Source organism: Panthera uncia (genome assembly GCF_023721935.1).
Source record: "Panthera uncia isolate 11264 chromosome B3 unlocalized genomic scaffold, Puncia_PCG_1.0 HiC_scaffold_1, whole genome shotgun sequence".
Taxonomy (NCBI): Eukaryota; Metazoa; Chordata; class Mammalia; order Carnivora; family Felidae; genus Panthera; species Panthera uncia.
The window spans coordinates 65488345-65506020 of NW_026057582.1; the positions used below are offsets into that span (position 1 = coordinate 65488345).

The 17676-nt window shown below is 38.2% G+C and overlaps 1 non-coding gene across 1 annotated transcript; it reads left to right on the forward strand.

Annotated features, from left to right (window-relative positions):
- The first annotated feature begins 801 nt into the window (after nucleotides 1-801).
- Nucleotides 802-932, forward strand: LOC125910631 (small Cajal body-specific RNA 20). The gene has a single exon (XR_007454127.1). It is a non-coding gene; the product is annotated as a small Cajal body-specific RNA 20 (non-coding RNA).
- Nucleotides 933-17676: the final 16744 nt, after the last annotated feature.

Here is a 17676-nt window from a genome sequence, read left to right on the forward strand (position 1 = left end):
ATCAAGATATTAACTTAGCATTAACATATCCATCATCCCCAAAAGTTTCCTCTTGGACCCTTTTGTAGTCCCTCCCTCCATTCTTTCCTTTCCCACTGCCCTATTCTGTCTTTTTTTTTTTTTAATTTTTAAAATGTTTATATTTATATTTGAGAGAGAGAGAGAGAGAGAGAGAGTACAAGCAGGGGAAGGGGCAGAGAGAGAGGGCTCTCATCTGAAGCCGGCTCCAAGCTCCAAGCTGTCAGCACAGAGCTCCACGCAGGGCTTGAACTCATGAGCCAAAGTCTGCTGCGTAACTGACTAAGCCACCCAGGCACCCCTGCCCTATCCTGTCTTAAGGCAACCACTGATTTGCTTTCTGTCACTATAGGTTTGTTTACATTTTCCAGAATTTTATAAGAATGGAATCATAGAGTATGTACTCTTTTTTATAAAGTTTCTTTCACTCAGCATAATTATTTGGAGATGCATCTAGTGTGTGTGTGTGTATGTTTATGTATATTTCCTGTATGGATATACAATCTGTTTACCCTACTGATAGACTTTTGGTTGTTTCCATTTTCAGGCTATTACATATAAAGCTGCTACAACATTTATATGTAAGTCACAAGTATGGATATAAGATTGCATTTCTCTAGGATAAACCCCTAGGACATTGCAGGTGTATGTAAACTTTTTAGGTTTTTCAAAATGTTGTATCCTTATACATTCCATCAGCAGCAGTGCATGACGGTTAAAGCTCTTCTGTACCCTTGACAATATTTGGTTTGATTAGGCTTTTTTAATATTAGTTATTATAAGGGCCTCTCTCCCATGGGGCTGTGAGGGGTCCCTTTTCTCCTCAACCAGGGCTGGAGGCCAACATCAGTCCTTGAGGATCGTTGTGAGGGCTGCTGGGGGCTGGCAGCCTTGTTTTCCTGCCTTGGACATCTGTAGTTGCTGGGAGCCCCCACTTGGTCTATTCCAGGCATGCCAACTCCACAGCCAGACTAGGGGCTAAAGTGGCAGCACTGGGCCTCCAGCCTCTGGCTGTCCTTGGGTAGTGCCAGGCTCTCATGAGCTGCCCCTGGCCTGTAGCTCAGTCCCCTCCCTGCCCCTCAGACAGCACCTAACAAGAAAACACACCTAAACAGGAACATTCTTCTTTCACAAAGTTGTTTTGGCTATTCTTGATTTTTTTCATTTCCATCTGAATTTTAGAATAAGCTTGTTAATATCTACAAAACTCTGTTGGAATTTTGGTTGAGATTGCGTTGCCTCTATCAATCAAATTGGGGAGAATAGATATTAACAACATTGGGTCTTCTGACTTGAATACAGAACACAGTATACATCTTCATATTGGCTCAGTTGTGATCATGTGACACTTGGTGTCATATACTACTCGTATTGCAAGATATCACTCATTTATCAAGTTAAAATTGATCAGGAATGTTTGCCCGTCTTGCAGGACAAGTTACTCGCAATCCAAGCTTTTATTGTATATTGAAAAACAAGAAGAACCACTGTCAAACCAGAGTTCCATGCCTCATGAAAATCTCTTTCAAAAATGAAAGAGAAATAAAAGTATTTCCAAACTTTTTCACACTTTTATTGCCAGCAGACCTGCATTATAAGAAATGTTAAAGGAATTTCTTCAGACAGAGAGAATATATACATGATACCAGATGAGAATTTGGATCTATGCAAAGAGATGAAGTGTTCTGGAAATGCATAAAACAGTGTCAAGAATGAGTAGAGCATTATAACTTGTTTCCAGGAATTGTCCATTACTCATGCCTCACCAGCCTTGATCATAGCATAAAAATTTAAATATATTTGAGCAAATTTATGATAGATGAAATAAAGGGAAAAACATTTCTTACCCTCTGAAATATTACCAATTTGTTTTCCTACATCTCAGGATTTTCAGGCTGTATCTTTCAAGTATGTAATATTTTTCATCTCATATATGCAATTCATGGCCAATGTTTCATATTAAAATCACTTTACAAGCCTTGTGTTTCTGTAAACAGAAATGTAAGTCATAGAGCTAATATAATTTACTAACACTTTGAATGAAAATCAGAATGAGTATACATGACATCTTGGCTGAGTAAAACCCAGAAACACATGGTTTAAAACCATTTATGTCTTGGCTCTCCTCTTTTAAAATATTCATTTGTTTAAAAAATCTAGGGGCGCCTGGGTGGCTCAGTCGGTTGAGCGTCTGACTTCAGCTCAGGTCATGATCTCGCAGTCTGTGAGTTCGAGCCTCGCATTGGGCTCTGTGCTGACGGCTTGGAGCTTGGTGCCTGTTTTAGATTCTGTGTCTCCCTCTCTTTCTGCCCCTCCCCCACTCATGCTCTGTCTGTCTCTCTCTCTGTCAAAAATAAATACACATGAAAAAAAAATAATCTATTTATTCATACTATCAACAGTGATTATTGAGGGCCATGTACTATTCTAAGCCCTGAAGACAAAACAGTAAACAAAACCCTTATTCTCATGCAGCTCCTATTCTAGTGGAAAGAAACATAAAACAAGTAAACAATACATATATAATATGGCAGATGATGGTAAGGGCTGTGAAGAAAAATACAACAGAGCAAAGTAATAGTGGGGAGGGAGGTTTTAAAGTGAGAGGTCATGGAAGTCCTTTCTGATAAAGCAACATTTGAATAACTATGAGTAAGGTCAGGGAATGAGACACTGACACAGAAATGTGCTTGAAATGTTCTAGGAATAGGAAGGGTGTCAACTGGCTGCAATAGAGTGAATGAGACAGAGTTGGAGGAGATGAGGTAGCCAGGGGCCAGGTTATGCATGCCTGTGGGCCATAGTAATGACTCACATTTTATTCTGTGTGAGATGGAAAGCTACCAAAGGGTTTGGGGGAGGAAAGGGACACTATCTAATGCTTTAAATGTCTAACTTTAGCCATGTTGTTGAGAATGGAGAGCATGAGTGTCAAGAGAAGAGGAAGGGAGACATGTTACAAAGATAAATAACATGACATAGCAAAACTTTAGGTCAACTCTAAGTTCTTTGTGCTCTGCTAACAATATCATCCAAGTGTAAATTTAAGGAGCAACTGAGCCTGTTGCTACTTTGGAGCTTTCTGGCTTTAGGGCTCTGCAAAATGGCCTTTGTGTCTGTTTGGCAGCTTCTCTGAGGAACTGTTCTTAGCATTTGGGTTGGAATTCATTTTGGTGTTGTTCCAGCTATCTACTGCTACCTAATAAATATCCTTAAAACTTAGTGGCTTAATATAATGACATTTGTTTTGCTCACAAATCTGTCATTTTGGCAGGGCTTGTCAATCCAGATCTCTGCTCCACTTGGCAACAGCTGAGAGAGCTGGAATCATCTGAAGGCTGGGTCACTCACATCTGGCATTTGATGCTATCAGCTGGGTCCTTGGCTGTGGTTGTGTTCAGAACACTTACATACAATTTTTCCATGTAGCTCCCATGGCGTCCTCACAGCATGGTAGCTTAGTCCTAAGAGCCAGTATCCCAATGGTGGCTGGGGTCCAAACGTGAGCCACATGAAGTGATACCACCTTTTCTAACATAGTCTTGAAAGTCAGGCAACAACCCTTCCACTGACTTTGATTCATTAGAAGCAAGTTTGTAAGGCCAGCCCATATTCAGGAGACAGGAAATTAGTTGCCACCTATTGATATAAAGAACATCAAGTCCCACTCTGAGGCAAGTTGAGTTGATAGACTGGATGGCCTTAGTAATATCTCTAGGCCTTGATAAAACAAACTTTCTTTGCCTAGCTCTAAGAGGACACAGGATTTTGGGAGAAAAACATGTGAAATATAAGGTTAAAAAAAAAGAGGGAAAGCATCAAAACCACCCTTGCTAGTTTATTTCCCCAACAAACAGCTGAATCCTTGTCACAGTTTAGGAGCCCTAAAATGCAAGTCCTTGAAGAGCTCATGATCTAATGAAGAAAAAACACACAGATTGTGAAGTCTTCAGTAGAAGGGCCCATTTCTCACTCATGTATCCTTAGTGCCTAGTATTGTTGGTGCAACATAATAGACACTTAAATGTTGCATAGTTGAACATTCTATTGTAATAAGTGTTACATACAAATATTTAAGGGAGTACAGAGGAGGGGGAAACTTCCCAGAAGAGGAACATGGAAGATTTTTCAGAGTATGTGGCATCTAAATTAGGTCCTGAATGATAACTGTGAAGTCAGGGACATCAGAAATATGTGCAAAGATGTAGAAGCATGAAAGAGCCTAAGAGAAGAGCAAGTTCAGATGATGGTGTTGCTAAAATATATTCTTGACATAGAGTAGTCAGAAAATATTTGCTGAATAAATACATGGATGAAGAGTATTGGATGGTCAGCCTAGAAAAGTGAGGTTTTGGCTGGGTTGTGAATCTTTATGCCATGTAAAGAATGCTGGAATGTATCCTACACGCAATATGGAGCGATACAATGTTTTTACACAGGAAAAGTGCTGTAATTAGAGATGTGTTTAAGAGTGAGAACTCTTGTAACAACAAGAATGGGCTGAGATGGGGAGAGATTAAACCCTGGTAGGCAAGACTAGTTTGGAAGCTACTGTAAGAGTAAAGTAAGATAGTAAAGTAAGAGGAGGAGAGAACAGATAAAAGAGGTAGTTTGGGTGGTGGAATTGATAGGATTTGATAACTTGATTGAATGAATCATGGGGAGCAAAGTGAAGGCGAGGATACTTCTTGGTTTTCTAGCTGGGTGACTACAGGATGATTATGCCATCACATGAGGTACAAAATACAGGGGTCAGGATACGCTTTGCATATTTTGTTTTGTGTGGCTGTGTGATATAATCTGTTCAGTTCTATGTATTTTTTTACTAGATCCTCAAGTGGGACATACAAAGAAAATGACTGTTTTACATTTAGAGTGATATATGTAACCTTGGTTTTTCTAGGGTCCACAGGCTGGGACATAAAATAATATTCAAACAAGAGACTTAAAATTGGATCTCATCTAACTAGCCAGAAATCTAGCCTCGTATTTTTTCTTCTTGGTTCAACGATACTTTTGATCTGTTTAATGTGTCCTAGCAGGCAGTGGTAATAACCTACGTCTTACTGCTCTGAAGTATTTTTTCGGTCTTCCCCTGCTGTTGCCATCAATATTGGGAACTGGTCCCCTGGTTAAGCATTGACTCTTTTTTTTTTTTTTTAAGTATTTTATTTTTAAGCAATCTCTACACCCAATGTGGGGCTCAAACTCACTCATGAACCTGAGATCAAGTGTCGCACGCTCCACTGACTGAGCCATCTAGGCATCCCATCACTGATTCTTGAAGACAATTCTTGTTTCTGTTTCATTTCTTGATTTTTCACATGCATCATGGGAACTCATGGAGCTCCCATAATAGTGCTAACATGACACCTCTAAAATTTCTGAAGGTGGTGTGTCTGTTTTCCCATACTTTAAAAAAATTTTTTTTAATGTTTATTTATTCTTGAGATGGAGACAGAGACAGAGAGCAAGCAGGGAGGGGGACACAGAGAGAGGGAGACACAGAATCTGAAACTGGCTCCAGGCTCTGAGCTGTCAGCACAGAGCCTGACATGGGGCTCGAACTCATGGACCATGAGATCATGACATGAGCTGAAGTTGGAGCCTCAACTTACTCACCCAACCAGGCGCCCACCCCTTTAAAAAATTTTTTAATGCTTATTTATTTTTGAGAGACAGAGAGACAGTGCAAGCAGTGAGTGGGGCAGAGAGAGAGGGAGGTGACACAGAACCCGAAGCTGTCTTCCATTCCAATTCTGGAGACACCATCATGATGAAATAAGAAAAAATGCTCTCCCCAGCACTTGTGTGGTGGCCATGGAGGCATGTCTCTTACATCTCCCCTCAAGAGAATCTGCTGTTGTGTGCTTTCTGACCGACAGCCTCCAGCTGCCTCACCTTTGGATCTGCTGTGGCATTGATGCTGAGGTGATGCTTCATAAGGGCTGCTCCCACTCAGTGACTGAGCATGGCTGAGGTACTAGAGCTGACCTATCTCGGCCCAATATGGGACTCCTCTAATAGCATCCTTTGTTCTGGGACACCCCACTGGTTTGGCCAAGGCTTTCTCAGAAAGACACTACAGTTTGAAAATCTTCCTGCCTTGTGTTCTGAAGTCTCTTCCCATCTATTCCTGTTCTCTCCCCCTTTATTGTTCACAGGAATTTTTTCCCAGGAAGTTTCTTTAAAAAAAAAAAATTAATGTTTATTTATTTTTGAGAAACTGAGAGATAGAGCATGAGTAGGAGAGGGGCAGAGAAAGACGGAGACACAGAATCCGAGGCAGGCTCCGGGATCTGAGCTGTCAACACAGAGCCCAATGCAGGGCTCAAACTCACGAGCCACTGTGAGATCATGACCTGGGCTGATATCAGAGGCTTAACGACTGAGCCACCCAGGTGCCCCTCCCAGGAATTTCTTATACATCTAGTTCTGTTTGGGCATTTGATTTTTGGAGGATCTGAACTGACATGAGTGGTCCTGAGAGTGGGGTTGTGGGGCAGGAATTACTACTGCCTATGTACCCTCAAATCAAAGGTGAGATTAAAAAAAAAAATTTTTTTTTAATGTTTATTTTTGAGCGTGAGAGAGAGCCTGGGCAGGGCAGAGAGCAAGGGAGACAGAATATCTGAAGCAGGCTCTGTGCTGTCAGCAAAGGCCCGATGCAGGGCTTGAACTCACAAACTGTGAGATCATGACAGGAGCTGAAGTTGGCTGCCTAACTGACTGAGCCACCCAGGTATTGCAAAGGTGAGTTTTTTTTAAAAGAGGTCAAGTAAGTAGTTCCAATAGGCACTTTTAAGATGTAAACCCAAATCTTTCTGAAGAAACTCACTTATTTTTTTTTATTATTTTATTTTTTAAATTTATATCCAAGTTAGTTAGCATATAGTGCAACCATGAGTTCAGGAGTAGATTCCTTAACGCCCTTTACCCATTTAGCCCATCCCCCCTCCAACAAGTCCTCCAGTAACCCTCTATTCTCCATATTTAAGAGTCCCCCTCCCTGTGTTTATATTATTTTTGCTTCCCTTCCCTTATGTTCATCTGTTCCGTGTCTTAAAATCCTCATATGAGTGAAGTCATATGATATTTGTCTTTCTCTAATTTCACTTAGCATAATACCCTCCAGTTCCATCCACATAGTTGCAAATGGCAAGATTTCATTCTTTTTGATTGTCAAGTAATACTCCATTGTGTGTGTGTGTGTGTGTGTGTGTGTGTGTGTGTGTATACATACCACATATTCTTCATCCATTCATCCATCAATGGACATCTGGGCTCTTTCCATACTTTGGTTATTGTTGATAGTGCTGCTATAAACGTTGGGGTGCATGTGCCCCTTTGAAACAGCATACCTGTGTCCCTTAGATAAATACCTAATAATGCAATTGCTGGATCATAGGGTAGTTCTCTTTTTAACTTTTTGAGGAAACTCCCTACTGTTTTCCAGAGTGGCTGCACCAGCTTGCATTCCCACCAACAATGCAAAAGAGATCCTCTCTCTCCACATCCTTGCCAACATCTGTTGTTGCCTGAGTTGTTAATATTAGCCATTCTGACAGGTGTGAGGTGGTATCTCATTGTGGTTTTGATTTGTATTTCCTTGATGAGGAGTGATGTTGAACATTTTTTCATGTGTTAGTTGGCCATCTGGATTTCTTTGAAGAAGTGTCTATGTCTTTTGCCCATTTCTTCACTGGATTATTTGTTTTCTGGGTGTTGAGTTTGGTAAGTTCTTTATAGATTTTGGATACTAATCCTTTATCTGATATGTCATTTGCAAATATCTTTCCCCATTCCGTCGATTGCCTTTTTGTTTTGCTGATTGTTTCCTTTGCTGTGCAGAAGCTCTTTTATTTTGATGAGATCCCAATAGTTCATTTTTGCTTTCATTTCCCTTGCCTCTGGAGACGTGTTGAGTAAGAAGTTGCTGCAGCCAAGCTCTAAGAGGTTTTTGCCTGCCTTCTCCTTGAGGATTTTGATGGCTTCCTATCTTACATTTAGGTCTTGCATTCATTTTGAGTTTATTTTTGTGTATGGTGCAAGAAAGTGGTCCAGTGACATGTCACTGTCCAGTTTTCCCAGCACCACTTGCTGAAGAGACTGTCTTTATTCCATTGGATATTCTTTCCTGCTTTGTCAAAGATAAGTTGGCCATACATTTGTGGGTCCATTTCTGAGTTCTCTCCTCTGTTCCATTGATCTGAGTGTCTGCTCTTGTGCCAGTACCATACTGTCTGGACGATTACAGCTTTGTAGTATAACTTGAAGCCTGGGAATGTGATGCCTCCTGCTTTGGTTTTCTTTTTCAAGAGTGCTTTGGCTATTCGGGATCTTTTCTGGTTCCATACAAATTTTAGGATTATTTGTTCTAGCTCTGTGAAGAATGCTGGTGTTACTTTGATAGAGATTGCATTGAGTATGTAGATTGCTTTGGGTAGTAGTGATATTTTAACAATATTTGTTCTTCCTATCCAGGAGCATGGAATCTTTTTCCATTTTTTGGTGTCTTCTTCAATTTCTTTCATAAGCTTTCTATAGTTTTCAGTGTATAGATATTTCACCTCTTTGGTTAGATTTATTCCTAGGTATTTTATGGTTTCTAGTGCAATTGTAAATGGGATCCATTCCTTGATTTCTCTTTCTGTTGCTTCATTGTTGGTGTATAGAACACAACTGATTTCTGTGCATTGATTTTATATCCTGCAACTTTGCTGAATTCGTGAATCAGTTCTAGCAGTTTTTTGGTGGAATCTTTTGGGTTTTGCATATAGAGTATCATGTCATCTGCGAAGAGTGAAAGTTTGACTTCCTCCTGGCTGATTTGGATGCTTTTATTTGTTTGTGTTGTCTGATTGCTGAGGCTAAGACTTCCAATACTATTTTGAATAATAGTGGCGAGAGTGGACATCCCTGTCTTGTTCCTGACGTTAGGGGGAAAGCTCTCAGTTTTTCCCCATGAAGAAACTCACTTTAAATTCAGTCCTCAAATAAATTTCATATTGAAGTCCCAATAACTGTGAGTTCACAATAAAAAAAAATCACAAAACACATGAAATATATACCTTTCAAGAATAAAACTCATACCTGTAAATGGGAACAAATGGAGTAATATTGTCATATGCAAAGATTTATCACAATTGATAGTTTAATAATACATATAAATGTAATAAAAGCAAGAATTAGACAATTTTATCATAAAGTAAACTAGATATTTTAGTTCATAACAACTGAACACAAAGATAGGATTCTTGAACTCTGATTTTGTCAAAAGAAAGAACATGGGATAACAGGAAGCAATAAATAATAAAATTAGTAAATTCTTCAATGCCTAGAAATGTTTGGAAAATATACCCCCTAGGAGTACTTTTGCTCTCCAAATGGTATTTTTACAATTGCTTAATAAAACTTCTCTTCTTTTAAAAAATGAGTTATCATCTTACATTTGCAGAAGTTTTGACACTGATGTCTTAAAAAAATCCAATACCCTTGAGACTGGTGTACCTAATTAATAAAATGCTCTTTGCAAACAAAATAAATTCAGAAAAATTCATACCACAATTATAACATTGAGATAAACATTTGCATCAAAGCAATTTGATTTCAGATGTTGCATCAAATAACAAGCTGAACACTTCACACTGTATTTATAGACATTCCAAGAGACTAAATTATGCATAATTTATTGTAACTTTGAGCTTGCCACTCACTATGTAGTGTTAGCAGCAAATACTGTGGAACACATATAAGTATCAAAACAAATTATGGAAGGTGGGAGAATATGTCTTTAAAGCTAAAAGCCTCATCAGCTCTTTTTGTATTTTCTACAAAACAAGAATTAAAGCACTGTCCATTATGTTACTGAATAATGGTAGATAAAAATACTCTCATGATAAATTCCTTCTAGAGTTTCTCACCACAAAGATGCTTATTTTTCCAGGCTCATTTGACAAATACTTTGGTAAGCTTGAAAGTATGAGTATTTACTTATGTTTCTCTCTTCCGTCTGTTGGATCTATCTTCTTTCTCCAGATGACTTCTGTTATGGACTTCTGCTGAAAACAGTAATGCAGGCCTAGATTGTATTATGAGCACATGGATATCATACATCATTAGACACTTAAGCTAAATCACCACTAGCAGGTCCAGTTCATAAAACTGTTCATTCCTTTCAGCTGTGGCATATGTGGGACCAGGGACTTCTTCTGCTATGAAGATGGAAGGAATGGCTTGAGGAATTTCAGAGAAGGCAGGAGCAGCAGCCTCTTATAGCCCTATGCCCTCAACATCTGGGGATCTAGTTGCGGATGGAGGAAACACAGAAGGAAGTGCAGGAGATTAGGAGTGTGTGAATCGCCTGATAGAAATGTGGTGTTCTTTGTTCATAAGGAGGCAGGGAAACTGTTTTCAGGAGAGACCACTGTCAATTCAGACTTGGGCGCCAGGAATGTAGGGACCAAAGAGAGATGGAAAGAGAAAATTTGAGGTTTTAAACATACGGGATAGATGGTAGGTGGAGAATGGGGCTTCAGAAAAACACTTTTTGAATAGAGGTATCCCAAATGCAATTTCTAAAATGTGAAAGAAACCAGGAGTGTTTCAAGGATGTATTCTCTGAGAGAGGCAGTGTGCCAATATGCATAAATGATGGATTTCCCATTGGCTTCCTCCTTCCCTTCTGGATGAGGAGTTCTAGCGTCCTACCTCCTCATGGGCTCTTTCTCCTGGGTGAAATTTAAGTTCACAGATGGGGGACTTGTGACAACTGGCATGGATTGACTAGCATCCTAGTGAAACTGAAAGTTTTTTTTTTTTTTTTTCCTCTCTTCTCTCTCTCTTTTTCTTTTTGCTATAGTTTATGGCTGGTAAGAATTATGTGGACCCTGATTTCAGTATTTCCTCTTTAGTTTGGGAAATTATATTTAACAGGTAATTGATACTTGTGCTATAAATTGCTGAAGCAGTGGTCACATTTGTTCTGGAAGTTAATTGTGTTTTGCGATTTTTTTGTTAGTGAGAGGTTTGCAATCATGTTCTTTATTGCACCATGCTGTACCTCCGGCATTAAAAAAAAATAGACATGAAATGTTTGTGGTCAGAGAAACTCAATTTTGTAGGTACTGAAGGAGCTACATTAATTAATTCCAATGGCAGATTGGAGGGAGTTTATTTTTAGCATTGTAGCTTGCTTAAGCCTACCATTGTGATAACCAGTTTTTCCCCAACACAGGACACTGTTCTGTGGTGCCTTTAGCAGGAGTGTTACAGTAAGGGAATTCTTGGTCAAACAAGTTTGAGAAAAATTCTCTTGAGCTGACTTACCCCATTTTTCTTTTCCTACAGAACTTCTCAGTTTTTAATATACATTTCTATTTTTTGTTATTTTTGATGTTTATTTATTATTTAAAATGTTTATTTATTTTTGAGAGAGTGCAAGCTGGGGAGGGATAGAAAGAGCGGGACAGAAGATCCCAAGTGGGCTCTGCGCTGACAGCAGAGAGCCCAATGTGGGGCTCAAACTCACCAACTGTGAGATCATGACCTGAGCCAAAGTTGGATGCTCCAGTGACCGAGCCACCCAGGTGCCTCTGTTTATTTAATTTTGAGAGAGAGAGGTGGGGAGAGGCAGAGATAGGGAGACAGAGGATCCCAAGTAGACTACACACTGACAGCAGAGTTGATGTAGGGCTCAAATTCACAAAATGTGAGATCGTGACCTGAGCCAAAATCAAGAGTCTCATGCTTAACTGATTGAGCTTAACAGGCACCCCTGTTAACGTGCATTTTTAAATGCCAAGAGGGAAATATAAAATGCAGTATTTCCATGATTTTTTTTGTCATAGAATACTTTAATATGGCATACCAATTAATATCTCTTAAATAGTTCTTAGGAAAAGAGTTTGAGAACCATCAAGCTGTGGAAAGGGACTTGGCTACTGGTATCTGCTTAGTTCATACTCTGGGGCTTTGGACAAAAGCTCCGTAGTAATAAAGAGGGCACATTTACTTGATGGGCTCTGTGCCTGTGCCAGGGGGCTGGGAAGGTATGGGTAGTTTGGACAGAGGGAAGGGAGGGGAGAAAAGAGGTATGGTTATGGCTGGACAAACTATAGGCATTCAGAAATCTTGCATACTAGCCAGATATTGTTTCACTTCCACCTTTGATATGTCTTACTGAATCAGAGAGATCTGGGTTGAAATCAAAGCTATACTAGCTATCAACAAGGCAACTAACGGAATGTTACTTAACCTTTTAAACTTCAGTTTCCTTGTCTATAAAGTTGGGGGAATATAACTCACTCATTGAATTGGTGTAGGAATTACTAAGAACCTACCTGGCATGTAGTAAGAATTCAATAAGTATTTATTCAACAAGTGTGCCTGGTTTAGTTTCTGGCATATAATCCTCAACAAATAGAAATTTTTATAATTACTACTATCATTATGAGGTCTGAATCTCAAATATACATGCAGTCAGAATGGACATCAGTGTTGAAAAAGGTATGTTTACTAAACCTAATTTTAGACATACTTATGGATATTTTTTGAAGGTCTCATATATGGGTCTAAGTTATCATAGAGCTAAATCTAGACTTATAACATATCATGAGGAGGTATTAAGTTCCCAGATTCGGGGTGGGGGGGAACAATGAACCATGTAACCAGGGCAGCTGACGTCTCAATTTGCTTATGCTAGGGAAATATATGCCCCCAAATGTGAATAATAAGTTCTCTTCTCATATCAAACTATCCTACACACCAATGCCAGAGGAATCCTCAAATCTCAGTATATCAGGTTGCCGCTCAAAACCTTTAATATTTGCCTATTAACAGAACAATGAACCCCACTAAGAATCTAGTGATAATTATGGAAAGTCTCCCTAGGGAAATGAATATATGTTCACACACAGAATAACTACCCTATTCTAAGAAATTCTTGGACACGCCTGAAGCCCACTATGAACCATGGATGCCACAATCATAATTTCTGGGATTGAATCTAATGAGATGTGGTCTAGCATTTTAATCTTTACATGAAGATCCTGTACAACAAATCTATAATTACTTTATTTTCTATCCTTCCCCACCTCTGTTGACCACACATACAGAGACTCATTTTCGCAGGGAAAGGATTTAGCTGCTGTCTTTCAAAAATGCCAGAGCCAGAAAATTCTTGTCTCCCAATCGTGTTTGTAACCGTCCCTCTAGCCTGAAATACTGTTCTCAGTCTTCTCTGGTTACGTAATTCTCACTCTCTCTTTAAAGACCATTTTAATTCCATGTAATTCTTTGAATTCCATTTTAATTCCTTGAAGCCATTTTTAAGCAAAGGTGACTATTGAAAACCATACCTTTCTCAGAGTTCTTATAGTATCTGCCTTTAGCATTTGATAATTAATATTCTCTTTTATCTTCCTTTTTATACAAACGTCTCAAGTCTCTGTGACTTGACCCCAGGGACTGTTTCATTCATTTGGATTCAGGGTGAAATACTAGAGATAGCAATGCCATGTTTCTTCAGACTGTAATAAAATCTTTCACAAAACTAACAAAATTTAGCCTAATTCTTCACATAAATACAATTTATCTGATACAAGCAGGAATATGAAGACAAAATGGCATTTTTAAAAAGCTGAGATGTATTTTAGAATTTGGGAGAATTACAATAATTTACCACTAGATGGAGGAAGTGATTTTCTTAGTCCAAATTAGAAGTTTTTCGTATGAAGAATTGAAAACACATGCTTAGGCCTCAGAAGGTAATGGATAGGAATTTGTCAGGTTATCAATATCTTTCAGAAAACCAGTTTTCTTCATAGTTTTATAAAGAGTATTTTCTATCTTTCTTTTTCAAATGCCCACTGGTAACAAAGGCCAAACAAAAAAAGGCAAACAGATATAATTTGTGTGAAATGAAACCGACTCAGTAAGTGATTTAAAATATACCTTTACACTCTGGGAAAAATTTCGTTATGATCTCATCATGTGTTAACATAATTAATGTCTCTTTGTAATAAGATAAAATAAACGTGCTGATGTGTATAGACATTTCCAGACTTCGGTGTCTTTCAGGGTAACATGCTGTTTGACTGTATTTATTGCCAGTGTTGCATTTTAGACATCAAACACGCCAACTTTTGCTTCAATTTACTTCTGTTTTGAAAAGCCCTTTGTGTTCCTTCAAAAAGGTAAACTTGCAACTTAGAAAAAAATGAAATCTATATAACTGTGAAAATCACTTTTCACTAAGAGCAAAATTGGTATCATTGCAATTGGTTAGAAAGTGAAACCCTTCACCTTTCTTTCTCTTTTCCTTTTTTTTTTTTTGTAAATGTTGTTACTTTTCTATAACTCTAGCAGAAATGTTAGAATTATCATAAATGAGCTTTTGCGCATGCTGTTATTTCATCTTCTGTAAAAAATTTCAATCATATTCTTAATGTTTCTGTTTCCAAGCCAACTGTTTAATGCTCAAGGCTTTATTTCAGATTGAAGCTCAGACTATTCATTTATGCTAACAGTAGAGCTTGAACAATACTCTAAATTAAAGAAAATGTAATTTTGGGATTTGTCTTATAATTTACCATTTTCAAAAAGCACTCTCTGGAGAAATTAATAGCTTAAATATTACTGGAATAATGAGGATCAAGTTTGAGGAAAATATAGCTTGAAAGTCTATTACTGAAAATGATGGAAATAGGCATTTTTGTATTGCTATCTGAGCAAATATAATACCATACCATTTATCTCTAATTATCCCTAAGAAAAAGAACAAGAAGCACTGAAAAAACAAAGAGTAAAGATTTAAATGGATCTGTTATTCTCTTGCTTTCCCTCACCTACTATTTCTGTTATTATAAATATTAACAAAAATCAGCAAATAGAACTAGAGAGTAAAAACAGAAGGCTGATATAGTCTTTGGGCCAACAAAGAGCTTCTACCTAGCACATTGAAAAATCTTGAGCCTATTATTCTGGGAAAATATCCTCACATATAATCCAAATGTTCATTTTCAAATCCATTCATGCTCGATGAAGTGTGTGATTTTTCTATTCAAGTTAAAGAAAGCCAGATTGCGAATTTATCTAAATTCAGCTAATTACATTTGGTCAAGCATTGTCCTTGGCACAATTAATCTTCAGATCTAAATTTTTGTTCTTTTAATCATCTATGGTTGCAGGGGCCATTGGCTGCAAAAATAGAAATTTTCATTACCTCAGGATACAGAGCTTCCACTAGACCTTTATATTTTGGGTTGCTTCTTCCTGTCCAAATAAATGGTTAGGTTTATGCAACAAATGTGTCCTAAAGAGGTAAAATAGGGACAGACAACGTGGAACAGTTCAGTGAGATTAGTTTGTATCTTAGTTCAGCTTTGTCAAGTTTCGAACTTAATTTCTGAATGGTAGGTAGCTTCTACCTGACAGCCATTTGCATTGTATCCTTTATGGCATAGTCATCATTTGGGCTGGGTAGTTGCACCACCACCCAATTCATTTTTAAGTTATACCAAGGAATTGACACATTGTCTTGATATCTGTGATCTTGAAGCTTTGACGCCTCACTTTACCACAGCCCTCTCCAACTTGTGAGAAAGACTTCTTTCCTTTGTAAAGGCAGGGATATGAAACAGAAAAGAAGCAGGTAGAATTTTTAGACCTCCTCTTGTCAGTCTGGATGATTCACTAAGCTTGGTAGGCTGCATGCCCTGTATCAATACAATTACATAATCATTACCTGTAAGTTAAATCACTTCACACACCCACTGGCAAAAATATAACAATAAAGCTATTCTTATGATTTTTCCCCTTCAAAGTAATTATATATAGTTGAAAAACTAAACTGCCTTCAAACTAATGTAACTTCAAACATTACCTTTCCCCTTATAAAACTTCTTGCTCTTCTTATCTTGCACTATACTGAATTAAAAAAAAAAAACTAGTTATGGTGAATAGATAAAATGAATTTTTCAGCTATTCAGCAGATAGAGTCAGAAAAAAAATAATGGAAACTGGTAGCATTTTCACACTGCCTAACAGGTAGTAGGTGCTCAAAAAGCAATCAACAAAACAATGTTAAATACATAGATTTCTTTCAAAGTGACTTGAAACATGCCAAGATTTCCAAGAATAAAAATGTAGTTAGGGGATCATTTTTCTATAATAAATGCAAGCATTAATAAAATTTCCATGAATTAAAGGAAATAAGGATGGCTTTCTGATTTTATAATTAGTTAGCTTTGAAAATTAGGGTGCCTAAGTTCTGAGCAATGAAAGGATTTCATGATAGGAGAGGAAGCCATGTAATTTCCAAGGGCATGCCTTTGAATCCAATGAAGGTTGTCACAGAAAGTTGATACCATTTGACAACTATTTTGTGAAATGAGCTGGTCTCAGTCCAGTGGACAGATGTCCATATCACAAAATGCTCTAATTGGCAGTCTTAGTGGAGGAGCCAAGAATTGAACACAGACAGGCCTGGAATCTGAACCCTTTTCTCACTCTCTAGAGGGGCAGAGTTTCATTCATAAAGGAAACTTAGAAATGCTGGTGGCAATCAGATATATGTTTTACGGCTGAACAGACAACTTCATGTTTCAAAGCTGTCAAATTTTTCAATAAGCTCAAATACTTTTAATAAGTGTCCCCCAAGTTGAAGCAAGTGTTCATTACTTTCTGCTGCAAAGTAATATTGCAAGCTTGCATGTTGTTAAAGAAAAGCCAGAGTTGGACAGTATTTAAAGCAGCAGAAACAGATTTTTATTCAGGAACTGTCACAATATGGCAAGAGGACCTCACTATAGAACTGGACTCGATTCTATATACAGCATGGGCAAGTGAGGATCTATAGCCAAGGAGCAGGATAGGGGTCAGTGGATAGAAAATTGCTAAGAGGAAACATTAGCAGTTAGGAAGGATTCTGGCTAAACCAACTTGATAGGATTCTTGTGGAAAGCTGGTGTGGGTGATCAGATATCACATGGGGGATGAGGAATTTGATCAGATATCAAGGGTGATCAGACATTGTGGGGGGGGGGAGGGTGGGATTCTTGCTAAACTGACTTAAAAGTGTTTTTGCTAAAAATGAGTATATAAAGTTAGACAGGGAAGTCTGAAGGTTGAGGCCTAGTTGAAAAGACAGTTCAAAGAAGCCTGACTAAAGTTTGGTCAAGGAGAGAGTCTTTGTCAAAATACTAGTGTGTTTCTCATGTAAAATGTGCACTATTGTTGGGTTTAGTGACTATCAGTAGTCAGCTAAAAATATCACACATGCCATGAAAACTGGCAAGTAAAATCCAGTAAGTACTTGAACTTAGAATATTTTGCCTGTGGCTCAAAATATGCCCAATCTGCTATAGCTTTTCTGTGTGCTACATTGAAGCAGATATTCCCAAGGCCTGGAAAATCAGATGGACTGAATTACTGGCCATATCCTTTTAGAATTAATGACATAGCAGTAGGCTTGATCAGGGCCTTCATACTGAAAAATGACAAATGACTGCCTGTTGATATGATTTTAGCAGTTATGAGAATGCCTACTGTCTCCATATGCCTAAAATTCCAGACCTGAAGTGTCATTCTTTTAGCTTCGGTTTTGATGTCTTGGGGAGAGGTCATTTTCCACAGTCCACAGAATGAACACTACTAGTT